Genomic DNA, 11,340 nt, shown 5'->3' with positions numbered 1-11,340 from the left:
AAGACACTTTAAAAGATACTAATGAAAATGCCCTAGGTCCCCATAGTCCTTTGTGGCTGGTTAGGTACAGCAGAAGCATTGTTTCATTAATTTGAAGGCTATGTGCTTGAACCCTCATATTGACCTGAAAGTAATGTTTTATTCATATTGTAGTGTTGTAGTCAAAACTCCAGAAATAATTAAGAGGACAAGACTCAAACCTTAGACCTTTGAATTATGAAGCTGGATAACCAGTTAATTATTGCACAATGAGAGGAAAAAAAAAAAAAAGGCAGAGGGGTTTCATTAGTCCTGATATATTACTATTGCCCTCTATCTGTGAAAAGCTGCTTGGTGATCAAGTAGGTACCACCAACTATGACTTCAATTCCCAAAATGTTCAGATTATTTCCACAGGTCACAATTTTTTTCTTCTGGATTAAAAAAGAAATAAACAAACTGGGGACATAAGGTTAAACTGTGGCTCCATTATACTAACAAGGGAAAGCTTCAAAGTTCAGTATTCTCAGTTAAGATTCATCAGCAGTCAGTGACCCTGATACTGAATCCCTGAAGCCATTATTCAAATGAAACATCAGATGACTGGATCAACTGCAGGAAGAAAATAAGGTATTTTTCAATGAAATGTGGCAAAAAGTACATATACTTTTAGAAACTAGTTATCTAGCTGTCCTACATGCAAGCAAGATGTCATTGTAGTCAATAGTTAGTTTTTCCAGTCAACCTTTCAGACAGTCTCCTAATTTTTTATTAGCCTTTGTTTCTGAGTGGTCTTCAAGACTTCCTACCTATTGAAAATAATAAAAGGATTCAATCTGAAGAGCAAAGATATGTATATGAGTGGTAAAGTTCTCATTTTAAAAGCTATCATCATCCTAAGGGAAACAGAAGATGATAAGAAAAGGTGAAGTAAAGACCAAAGAAGAGAAACTCTGCTGAGTCGTGTTTACCTTTTCTAGTGAAATAGAGATGTCTCTCTTAATACACAGCAGAGACCTAGTGAAGATTTGAGACAAATATTTACATCCTTTATCAACACAGGCATCCCATGCCATCCATGCAATATAAGTTTGTCATATCTATTCCTCTATGCACCTTATTGCCAACAATCCCTGCTGATTCCATCTTGCATGGGTTTTGACAAGTCTTGTGAATCTAGTAATACAAGAGCTTTAGAGAAGTTTTCATCTGTTAAATTAATTCAGATAAGTGAGCTTCAATAAAACTTAGACCACACATTTTAGATACCTGAAACTTCTCTAAAGTTTTACTATCACCCAACTTTACCAATTATCAGATTACAACCATTTCAAATACTGAAATATTTACTACAATGAGCAGAGATTTCAAATGAAATTATATAACCTGTTATTGCCAGCATTCTTCTATTTTTGCACCAAAGTCTTTTTGATGAATGAGAACATTAGAGCCAAATCTTGCTTGTAGACCTACAGCACCAAGAGCCATTTACTGTTTTCTTAATGGACATCCCACTCTTCTTATTTCTATTGCTCTATTATCCCAGTACGGATCACGTTATTTTAAACTGCCATTTCCTTTTCCTTCCTTCCCTATACCTTCTTGTTTTTCTAATGTCTCCCTTCAGACATCAATTTGCTTCTTTAAAGATGAGGTTAGAAGAGACAGAAAACAGTACTGCAAACAAAAAGAATATAGTCAATAAGTGCAGTAGTTTTTATTACTCTTATTACAGTACAACACACTTTTTATGTAAACTCACATATTGATCAAGTTGCAGTACAGGATTAAAATATATATATATATGTCAGATTAACAACTATGAAGCTGCTGGTTTGAATTAGTTTACCACTACAAAACCTCATACAAACTGAACATGGGTTAAGGTCACCAGAGCAGATCCTGCTGCAGACAACAACTAGAGTGCATACCAGAGCAGACAAAGGTAAAACACTACGGTCTCTTTATTTTCCTAGTTCCCAGTGATCTCTGAGCAACTATGTATGCGATAGAGCAGTTTGCTGACTACTTACTATATGTGTGATGTTTAAATCCCCATAAACCAGGATTAGGAAAGGGCAAAAGGTACTTTAAAGCCACCTGTCATCATCTCACACGCATCCTGAGTTTAAGACAGTCAAAGACTAGGGATCTGGACGCAGCTTTCCATTCAAGTTTGACCTTTAGGTTTTAAACAGTATAACTGGGTCAAATTAGAAGAAAGCTATTCAAAGTACCATTCTCTCTGGAATTCTGCTAACGGTTAAAAATATAGGAATAAGGGCTTTCCCACATTCTAGAATACCAGATTAAGGTGTTATTTTTAGATTTAAAAACTTGTCATATCTGACCACTTTCCAAAGGGATACAAATGAATTTTGTGTTCTCAGATGTTTCAGGAACGGAGATGATTGCTTATTTCCCCCCCTGTAACAAAAGGTAGTTTTCCATGAGTTGTTTCCAAATTCAGGCTACTGGATCTGCTACCATCCCTGTTCATGTTGCACTTTTTCTAAGTACAGAGGACATAAGGATATTTCAAGCAATGCTTTACATTAAAACTTATTATCTTGGTGCCTAATCATATTTTTACACTACTCCATCCAATTAACTCTTAATCCTAATTAGTCTTTTGAGTGCCACTATCAAATAAGCATGTAAAATTTCTCCCATAGCCATTTTATCACTATAACCTGAATAATAAAAATACTGGAAATATTGGCGTCCAGTGCATGTCTAGACTACTTAACTGAATATGTACTTTGATTTTTATGTATGGACTTGCACAGATTCTAGACACAACATTTAAATGCTATCTCCTGTTCCGGAAAACACAGTAATATATTAACTCATGTTTGCATCCTACTTACACAGAGCTGTGATAAACCCAGTCTGCTATCACAACAATTGCTAGCTACTTAAGTTCCATCTATTGCTTTCAAGATTTCAAAAGCCAGTACTACATTTTAAAGAAATATTAACAGCGTCTTAAAAAAGCACATAAATATTAGTAGGACAGGAAAATCCAAGTCAGTATGCTGGTATTTCATTCTGATTTCAAATCTCTGGTAGAAAACTAGCCTCAGAAATACAAGGTATTAGAAAGACGTACAGGGCCTACAGGAGACGGAGTCCTTCCACTCCCCCCACACACACCTCCCCCCTTCCCTTGCTGCCTCTTCTACAGCATCCCCCCACCCAGCTGCAGGACAATCATAAGTAGCCCTTACCATGCACATCATGGCTATAGGCAACCCAGGAATACAGGTGTATCTTCTGCAGTTTTATTGAAGATACCTTAATTGGATTTGATTTGTTCTCTATTTGCAAAGAACAGAAGCGTGATGTTGACTCAGTGTACAAGTTCAATTATACCAGTAAATTATACTGAAAAGAGCACAGAACTAACACAGTGTTACTTCTGATGAGGAGTGAAGAGGAGTAGGGGAGGAAAAAAAAAGCGTGCATCTTCCAGCCTCTCATCCACTGTCCATAATCCCAACTGTGTTCAGTGTAAAAACACTGTAACATAGAAACCCTCATGTCAGATTCATAAATCTTTGATTCATAGAATCTTTAGCCTTGGTCTCAACACCTACAGGAATACTCCATTTGTTGCATTTTTGATACTTTACTTGCGTGCTTTCCTGTTGAAGCACAAGTTAAGTTAAAGTAGGCTTTATTCAGTCCTCTGTACAGAGCAGTTCAGTATTTTAGGGACTTCGTCACACACTATCACTCTTGTAGCACCTACGTAACTCACTGCATGGTCTCAGAATGGGAGTTCAAAAAAAATGCAAACCATTAACAACAATTTGATTACACTAAATATTTGGCTTGGCAGCTTTACCTTACAAGAGTATCAAGTATTCCTGCTTAATGTCACTTTTGTCCTTGTGTCTGCATTTCCCCACCTGCCAGCCAAACAAAGCAGAGATCTTTGTTACGGGCACCTGTTTCTCTAAGATTAAAACAAAATACACTTGAAGAAGGTTGAGAGATAAAGTTTTTGGGCAACATTAGCATTTACATTTTCACACTACCTAACTTTGCAGCTCAAATAGTTTGTTGAACTTAGTTTATTTAAACTGCCTGGCAGAATCCTTTCAGATTTTGGCATGGAGTTATTTGTTTTAAATAATTTTCTGCTGAAAATGAATGACAAAGAGGAGTCTACAGAACCTTTTCTATCAAGTTAACTGCAACATCAAAAAAGCAGTTTCACATGCACATTTGCAGAAATGAGCCCTATTTTCTTTGAATTCTACATGCATTGCAACATGCTGGCAGCTGACTCCGCTCCTTTCTCAGCAAATTTCTTCAGGTGAAAAAGCGGAGATGTTTGGAAGGAAGCCTGGTTCTTTTAATCTTATCTAAGCACTCCTGAAAGGAATTAGCTGAAGATAAGGGATATTGAGTCACATGTCTTTTCTGCCTCAGAGTTCTTAATGTGCATGGGGAATGATTCCATTTCTACAACACCAATTTTAAGCTACTACAATTCCAGCATCTTTACAAGAGATGTTCCTGATATGTACGAATATGAAGCATACCAGGAATGGTTGTAACATTTAACTGTAAGAGGAAAATTAGAGCTACTGCCTACTGCCAGTGCAATGCCCAGTAAGAACAGAAAAACCATGCCTGGCCTTTGAAGTAATCTTTACTTAAGCTGCCCCTGGCTAAAAGGGTTTAAGGGGAGGAGGATAAATTTTTCCTGATCTCTGACATTTAACAGACCCGGAAAACAGACATGGACTGCAAGAGTCTACTCAGGAAGGCCTATGGCATGAATGACTAAGCAAATGAAATAGTAATGCATTCAGTGCATTTAATGTCTCAATCTTGGACAAAGGACTTCTTCCATCATGGTTTTATCTTCTTTTTGATAGTAACCATTACCAACAGGGCTGAGATGGACCAAATACCTGACACAGCAAAAACTATAGGAAAGAAATGCTCAATACTTAAAAGAATCTTTTATCAAAATGCTTATAAACTTGGTAAATTCCTCCTGCTTTCATTTGGCAGAGTAACTGTCCTAACTATGCAACAGCATGCTTCATAATATATAATGATCAAAACCAGGAGCAGCTACTCATGCAACTTCCCTTTTATTTAAATCCTCCCACTAGAATATATGTAGAGTGTGGTAAGAAGTTCTACTCCAGGCCAATAAAACAGACAAGCAGCATAACAAAAGGAATACAAGGGACCTACGGCAAGAGCCACTGAACCAAGCCTCTAGTTGCTTCTCAGAAGCTTACAATTATGGTTGAATGCAAGAGTGATTTAGCTGGCACTTCACCCACAGCAACAGCCACATGGTCAGCAGTTTTAACTACAGCTTTAACTCCATCTGCAGCCTCTCTGTTTTCCTTGGTGAAGTTTTCACACCACTGTTCTCTGCCCAAGACATACACCAGCTTCATATTTTTCTTTGTTATATCTGGCTCCATACTGAGGAGCTCCCAAAAAGACCAAGCCCATTTCAAAGCCAATACATAAGAGGTTGTTGGGGTAACAAAGTCTAAGTTTCACTGCTTTATGCTACACCACAAGCACCAGGCACTACAAGTTTAAGCGTCTGGTGCTTTGTCTAGGTCAGACTTCATGAGCGTGCCAAAATAATAATAATAATCTTATACGTCAAGAATCTTCTCCCAGTCCCCTCTGGTACAGATAAAAAAAATCACCTCAGAACAGAACCACCTTCACAGGCACGTGGCAGTTGTCATTACATAGTTTATGGAATGTGTTTTTGAGACTTTTGGGGCAGTTCTGTCCCACAGCCCTCCAGCACAAACATGAAGCTGTCAAATATGCTCTACAAAATAATCACTTATTTCTAATATACGTATCTGTAACTGACGTGTCTACATAATTAACTGCTTAGATAGAACATAAAAGATGTAATGAAGATGCTTCAGGATTCTGCCCACAGAAAGTACTTTGACATTCTAATACTCAGCCACCACGTATCTGAACTTATCTCAGTCCAACGTACAGCATCAAGAATATAAGGATACAGCACTTGGGAGTTTCTCAGCTCTTAGAAATATTCATTCTCAGTGATATCAGTTTTGTCAGTACTACCACATCACTCTTAAGAAGCAGTTTGATCAGGATAAGAAAACTTACTGAAAATGTAAGCAATAAATGAAGGCAATTAAAAAAAGTAGGGGAAGGAGCAAACTGTTAGGCTACATTTGGATCTCCAGAAAAACAGAAAATATGACCTTGTAATTTGTTCATTCTGGAAAATGGAAGACTTCTGAAATTAATTTTTCGTGATACTAGTATGACATGTTTGTTTTCCCTTGAATTTGATTATACTTTTCTGAAAGCCTTCACACTTTGAGATGATTCAGAACAGAATTAATCTATTTTAACCATGAAAACATTACAGAGTATTTTGAATCAGCATTTTAGTTTCAGCTGAATCGCTAGTAGTTTGACCCCATTCACTAACAGAGGTGGGCACAAAGCTCATGTACTAATTTTTGTGGTCCCCTTAAGTAATTTTATCTCCTTGTTTGTCAGGTGAACGTATATGTACAATATCAAGAAATGTAACATAGTCTTAGACATCTATTGCATACACAATATCCAAAGCTCAATTAAGAATGTGTTTGGGAAGAGAGCGTAGCAATGCTATCCTGAAACAAACAACAAAAAACTTTATTTTTTGCTGTACAACACAATAGAATCTTTTAAAGTAGTTTTTACAGGAGAAGGTTGAAGGTCCATCACATGACATTAACTATAAAAAGGACTAAATTCTTATGTAAAGAAAAAGTGCAAGCATAGCACAGTAACTATACTAATCAGGCTAGGCTAATTCACAAAGCCTGTATCTCATTCATTCTAGCAGGAAATGCTATTTATAACAGAAGATCTTACTCTGTACTGCAAGGACACTTCCAGTAGCCCACTCTTCTTTACAGAATAAGTGTAAGCCCACTCTTATTACAGGCCAGCACTTGCTCAGCCCTGATTTATGACAGCATTCCACAAGTCAGAGAGGAGGAAAGATGAACTATTTCTATTTGATTCTTTCTGATCCACAGGTAACACAATGCCCAAACACAGCATTCAATCTGACAAAGCAATAAAGCCACCTCGTTATATGTTTTGGTTGCTTTCTGGAACAAAGTGGCTATAGTCACAGCACTTTTACTTGTACATGACAGATCAATTTTCTAGAGTTTTCGAAATAAGTATCTAAGTCCGAAGACTATCGGTAGACTGCTCAGTCAGCCATCTCAAACCAAGCCTCTGCAATCAGCAAGGCCCACAACCGTTCATGCTCGAGTCAAGACCGACACCCAGTGGCCATATCTTTTAACTGATTTTCTACTCACATATCTAACATTTTTTAAACCACAGATTCCACCCCAGACCTTCAATCTTTTCTTCTGTAAACCACTTGAAAATCTTCAATTGTTTTATCTACAAAGTAGAAAGTAAATCAGCTGAAAATTCACACAATATGCAAACTTGTTTTCTTAAAAACATCTAACAAGTCAAATGTTAAATGCATGTGTAGTACTACAAAACACCATCTAGGAATTAAAAAATAAATCCAGAGAATCTAGTCACACCTCTTTACTTACCATGGTAAATAGATAATAATACTCGTAACAGAAAAAAAGAGAAGAAAGATGCTTTGATATTAAAGCACTGCAGTAGGTTAGCTACTTCAAAAACTGACATCTATTTTCTATAATTTCCAAGCAATCCTTTTTATAAGGATATTAAAAAAAAAAAAAAAAAAAAAAAAAGTAAACATGGTATTAGATTCGTGTATTAGTGACTGATTTCACTTGATGTAGCATTACCTGACAGGTTCTAGCTAATGAATTTTGATCCAGAATACAGAACACAGAATTTTGAAACAGAATACAGAACACAGGTAGCATGATCATCATACAGAGAAAATTTGGGTTTACTTTCTACATCACTTGCTTCATTTATTTCATAAGCATTAATACTGTAATAAACAAATCTGTTTTGACTGTAGGAATATCATTCAATCCTAAAACTGGTAAGATATAGTAATTTCTGAGATACTTCTAATATAAAAAGACTTAATTTATTTTCCCTCAAAGACACCAGCTATTATGATTTTGTTCAAGCATGGTGCCTCAATAGGTATAACTACACAAAATTAAGGCTTCTGCTCATCCAATGATGATATGGCTGGGTTTTTGAAATACCAGTAATAAGTGCCTTTCTTACCATACACCCTATCTTTGGTAAATCCTTAGCAACATAACTCTTCAATATGGTCAATTAAATATGGCAGAATAATGCAAATATCACTAGTCTATCATGAGAGATTGTTCTCATTTCACTAACACTATTAATAGAGTAGTGAACTCATTCTAGCCCTAAGGTAGCATGTACCAGACTAACAAAATTATGTTTTCAACTGAAATGCAGGAGAGTAGCCTCAGTCCAAAGACATGCTTTATCCAGCACAACATGACTGCTGGATTGCTGCTATTGTTTCATCAGCTAAAATATCTGAGAAACATTTATTTCTGAGGCACTGTTTACCATCATAACCAGTAAAAACTACAACACTCTGAAAAAACTGAGACCAAAGTCTGGCAATTTTGAGCCTCAACTACAGTTACTCTTCCTCAGTGTATCCATCTCAAGAACAGCAACAATGTCTTGAAATGATTTGTAATCTTATTTGGAGGAAAAGATACAAATTAAATCCTTTCTCAAAACCATATATAAAAAAAATGAGATGGTATATAAATGCTGCATATAGGGCAGATTATGAAATATCAGCTACTTGATCTATTTTAGCTTTAGTAACAGGGGAACATAGAAAGGGCACAAACAGCAGGTTATCAAGAGAATCATCTTCATAGCACAAGCCACATTATATTATTCTGAGCCTATAATATTAGGGCCCATGACTTATAATGCAAAATCTGGTGAGCTATTGTTGACACCTGGTTCACCAGTAGCACAGGATAGTATTGCAGTAGCACCTATCCATTTGCATAATAGCTGCAGCCAAGTCAGTTGGATCATCTGCTGAAACACAAACTGCTTCAAAACAAGTCTTTCAGAGTACCAGTAGTTCTTGACAGATATTTTTTTTTTCTATTGTTCCTTCAAAGGAGCAAAAAAGCACTTAATGCACAGATTTATAAAATACTAGCAATCACAGCAGACAAGAATCTACAGTTTGGCATCCATACCACCTGCATCAGGGGAAAAAAGTTACTTTTACTTCACGTAAACTGAGTAAGAAGCTTGCTACTAATACCAGCAAAGGTAACAGATCCTTTATGCATAGAAGCTATTCTTTCCTGCATTGAGTCCGTGTCTGTGATTGATATCCTACAGGAGAGGGGCTATTAACCAGAAGCACATACACCTGGCAAGGTGCAAGGCCACATAAGTATGTACTCATTAAAGTAGAAGCATTCTCAAAGGTGTTTCTTTTATCCTTTCTGTTCTCGGATTAATGTGCACAGCTAAGAGCTTCTTACCACTATTCCACATTCATTTAGTGATTTCATGCAAACATAACCAAGATAGTTTTGAACCTCCGGGCCATTTTACTCAGTAGCCAATCATTCCCATTTTCCATAAGAATACAAACTATTGATATTTTTAATTGTTTCAATGTAACTGCTCTCTTACTAATCCCTGGACAGCTTTGGAAAATGGAAACATCCTACTCTCCTCTTTCAGTGTTCAACAAGACCTCCCACAACCTGAACTGGGGCAAAATTCCTCTCAGAGTGATACTCTACTTATTTGCACAAAAAAAAAAAAATAAGTAAGAAAGTACTTGAAAAAAGTGACACTTTTTTTTCCTACCTCTACACTTCAAATGATAAAGCAGCAGAGTTTCACTATGAGGCAAGGCAATGAGTTTAGTAAATACTGTTCAGAATACAGTTGACCTTAACTATTTATGGTTCATGTGGCAAGTAGAGTATCTGAAGTCATACTAACCTTTGCACTTCTTAGTATCTTGTATTTTTCTAATCATGAAACAGAAGTTGAAGATAAGACTTCTTTTTCTTGCAGTTGTGTTTGCATACATTATTTAAGGTTTGGCTTAAATACTGGTAAAATCACAATACCCCATTTTTAAATTTCACTTAAACGAACATTTAATGTTTTTATGTATTATTAAAAAAAGAGGATATATCATTTTACTGCAAGGAAGAGCCTTACCTTAAATGTAAGGTACTAACAAATCTACAACTTGCTCAATACGCTTATTTGAATTCAAGAGCTTCAGCACGGATAGCTGCAAACCTAACAAATATAAATTAAAAAAAAAAAAAAAAAAAACACTTACTGAAAGTAATAATATTTTTGACTCAAGCCCCCATCATCATTAAAATGTTGATACCTACAATAGTCCTCAGATCCAGAAATAGAGGCCTACTCAGGTTTTTGCTAGGCTAGATTCCAAAGATTATAGCATAAATGCATTTAAACTGGTAGCTGCTTAAAGAGAATTATTAGCATTTTCAGTAAGTCTAGTCTTACCTAAAAAAAATACAATACCTTTCTTCACTTCAAAAAATCCTTGCTATACTTGCACACAAAGCGTTACAGCTTTTCTGTTAATATTTTAAAACATTTACTTACTTGTCTGCTAGCCTCCCTCAGCTTCGTGTTGCTGATTGTATTCCTTCACTCCTGCTGAGGATTTTATAGCCCCATTAGTTATTTATGTAACTTAGCAAGTCAACTCTTCAGTAATAACCAAGTCCTAGCTATAGAAAGCCATTTTGTTCCTCACATGGTTTATCTCCACTCCTAAGAACGTCTTCCCCTCAGGGTACAGGGCCTTCTGCCCCCTGAGCTTGAGAGTCCTTCACAGCTGAGAAGAGCCCTCAGCAGACAAACCATGTGTAAGCACACGTGCTGCAGCAATTTCAGCTGTGCTTAGACTCTGCTTGGGCAGCAGCAGGTAATCAGGCTTTGATTTTAAAACTCGTTGTTGCCTCTTGGGCCTAGCCACTAGCATGGAGCCAGCAGTGCAGGCTGCAGCTTCTAGCATCCCACAGGTAGCACTCCAAATGATGCTTCCCAGTATGCTGGTGCAGGTTAATGTGTAGCCTGGGGGTCATGAGGCCAGCCAGACACCCCAATAGATGGTAGAAATGGGCTGATACCTCATGAAGGACAACAAGGGGATGCGCAGGCGGGCAGGGCTGGTGGGGAGTAGGCAAGCGCACAAAGCACACTGGTGGCTCAGAGGGCTGCTGGGCCTGCAAGACTGCTGCAATGAGTGTAGAGGGTCTAATGCATGTGTTTATAAATATTTTTAAATAAAAGCCATATGTCAAAAGATGCAAATTATGGTAT

At 36.9% G+C, this 11,340-nt stretch overlaps 1 long non-coding RNA gene across 1 annotated transcript; it reads right to left on the bottom strand.

Annotated features, from left to right (window-relative positions):
- Positions 1 to 314: 314 nt before the first annotated feature.
- On the bottom strand, positions 315 to 10,894 carry LOC118170138. Its single transcript, XR_004752508.1, has 3 exons — positions 10,618 to 10,894; positions 6,915 to 6,918; positions 315 to 413 (listed from the first exon to the last, which is right to left on the bottom strand). It is a non-coding gene; the product is annotated as an uncharacterized LOC118170138 (long non-coding RNA).
- Between the last annotated feature and the right edge of the window lie 446 nt (positions 10,895 to 11,340).

This window comes from Oxyura jamaicensis, chromosome 7 (genome assembly GCF_011077185.1).
Source record: "Oxyura jamaicensis isolate SHBP4307 breed ruddy duck chromosome 7, BPBGC_Ojam_1.0, whole genome shotgun sequence".
In the NCBI taxonomy this organism is placed as follows: Eukaryota; Metazoa; Chordata; class Aves; order Anseriformes; family Anatidae; genus Oxyura; species Oxyura jamaicensis.
The sequence above is the reverse complement of the archived record's forward strand: the minus strand, read 5'-3'. Positions and strand labels throughout refer to the sequence as shown.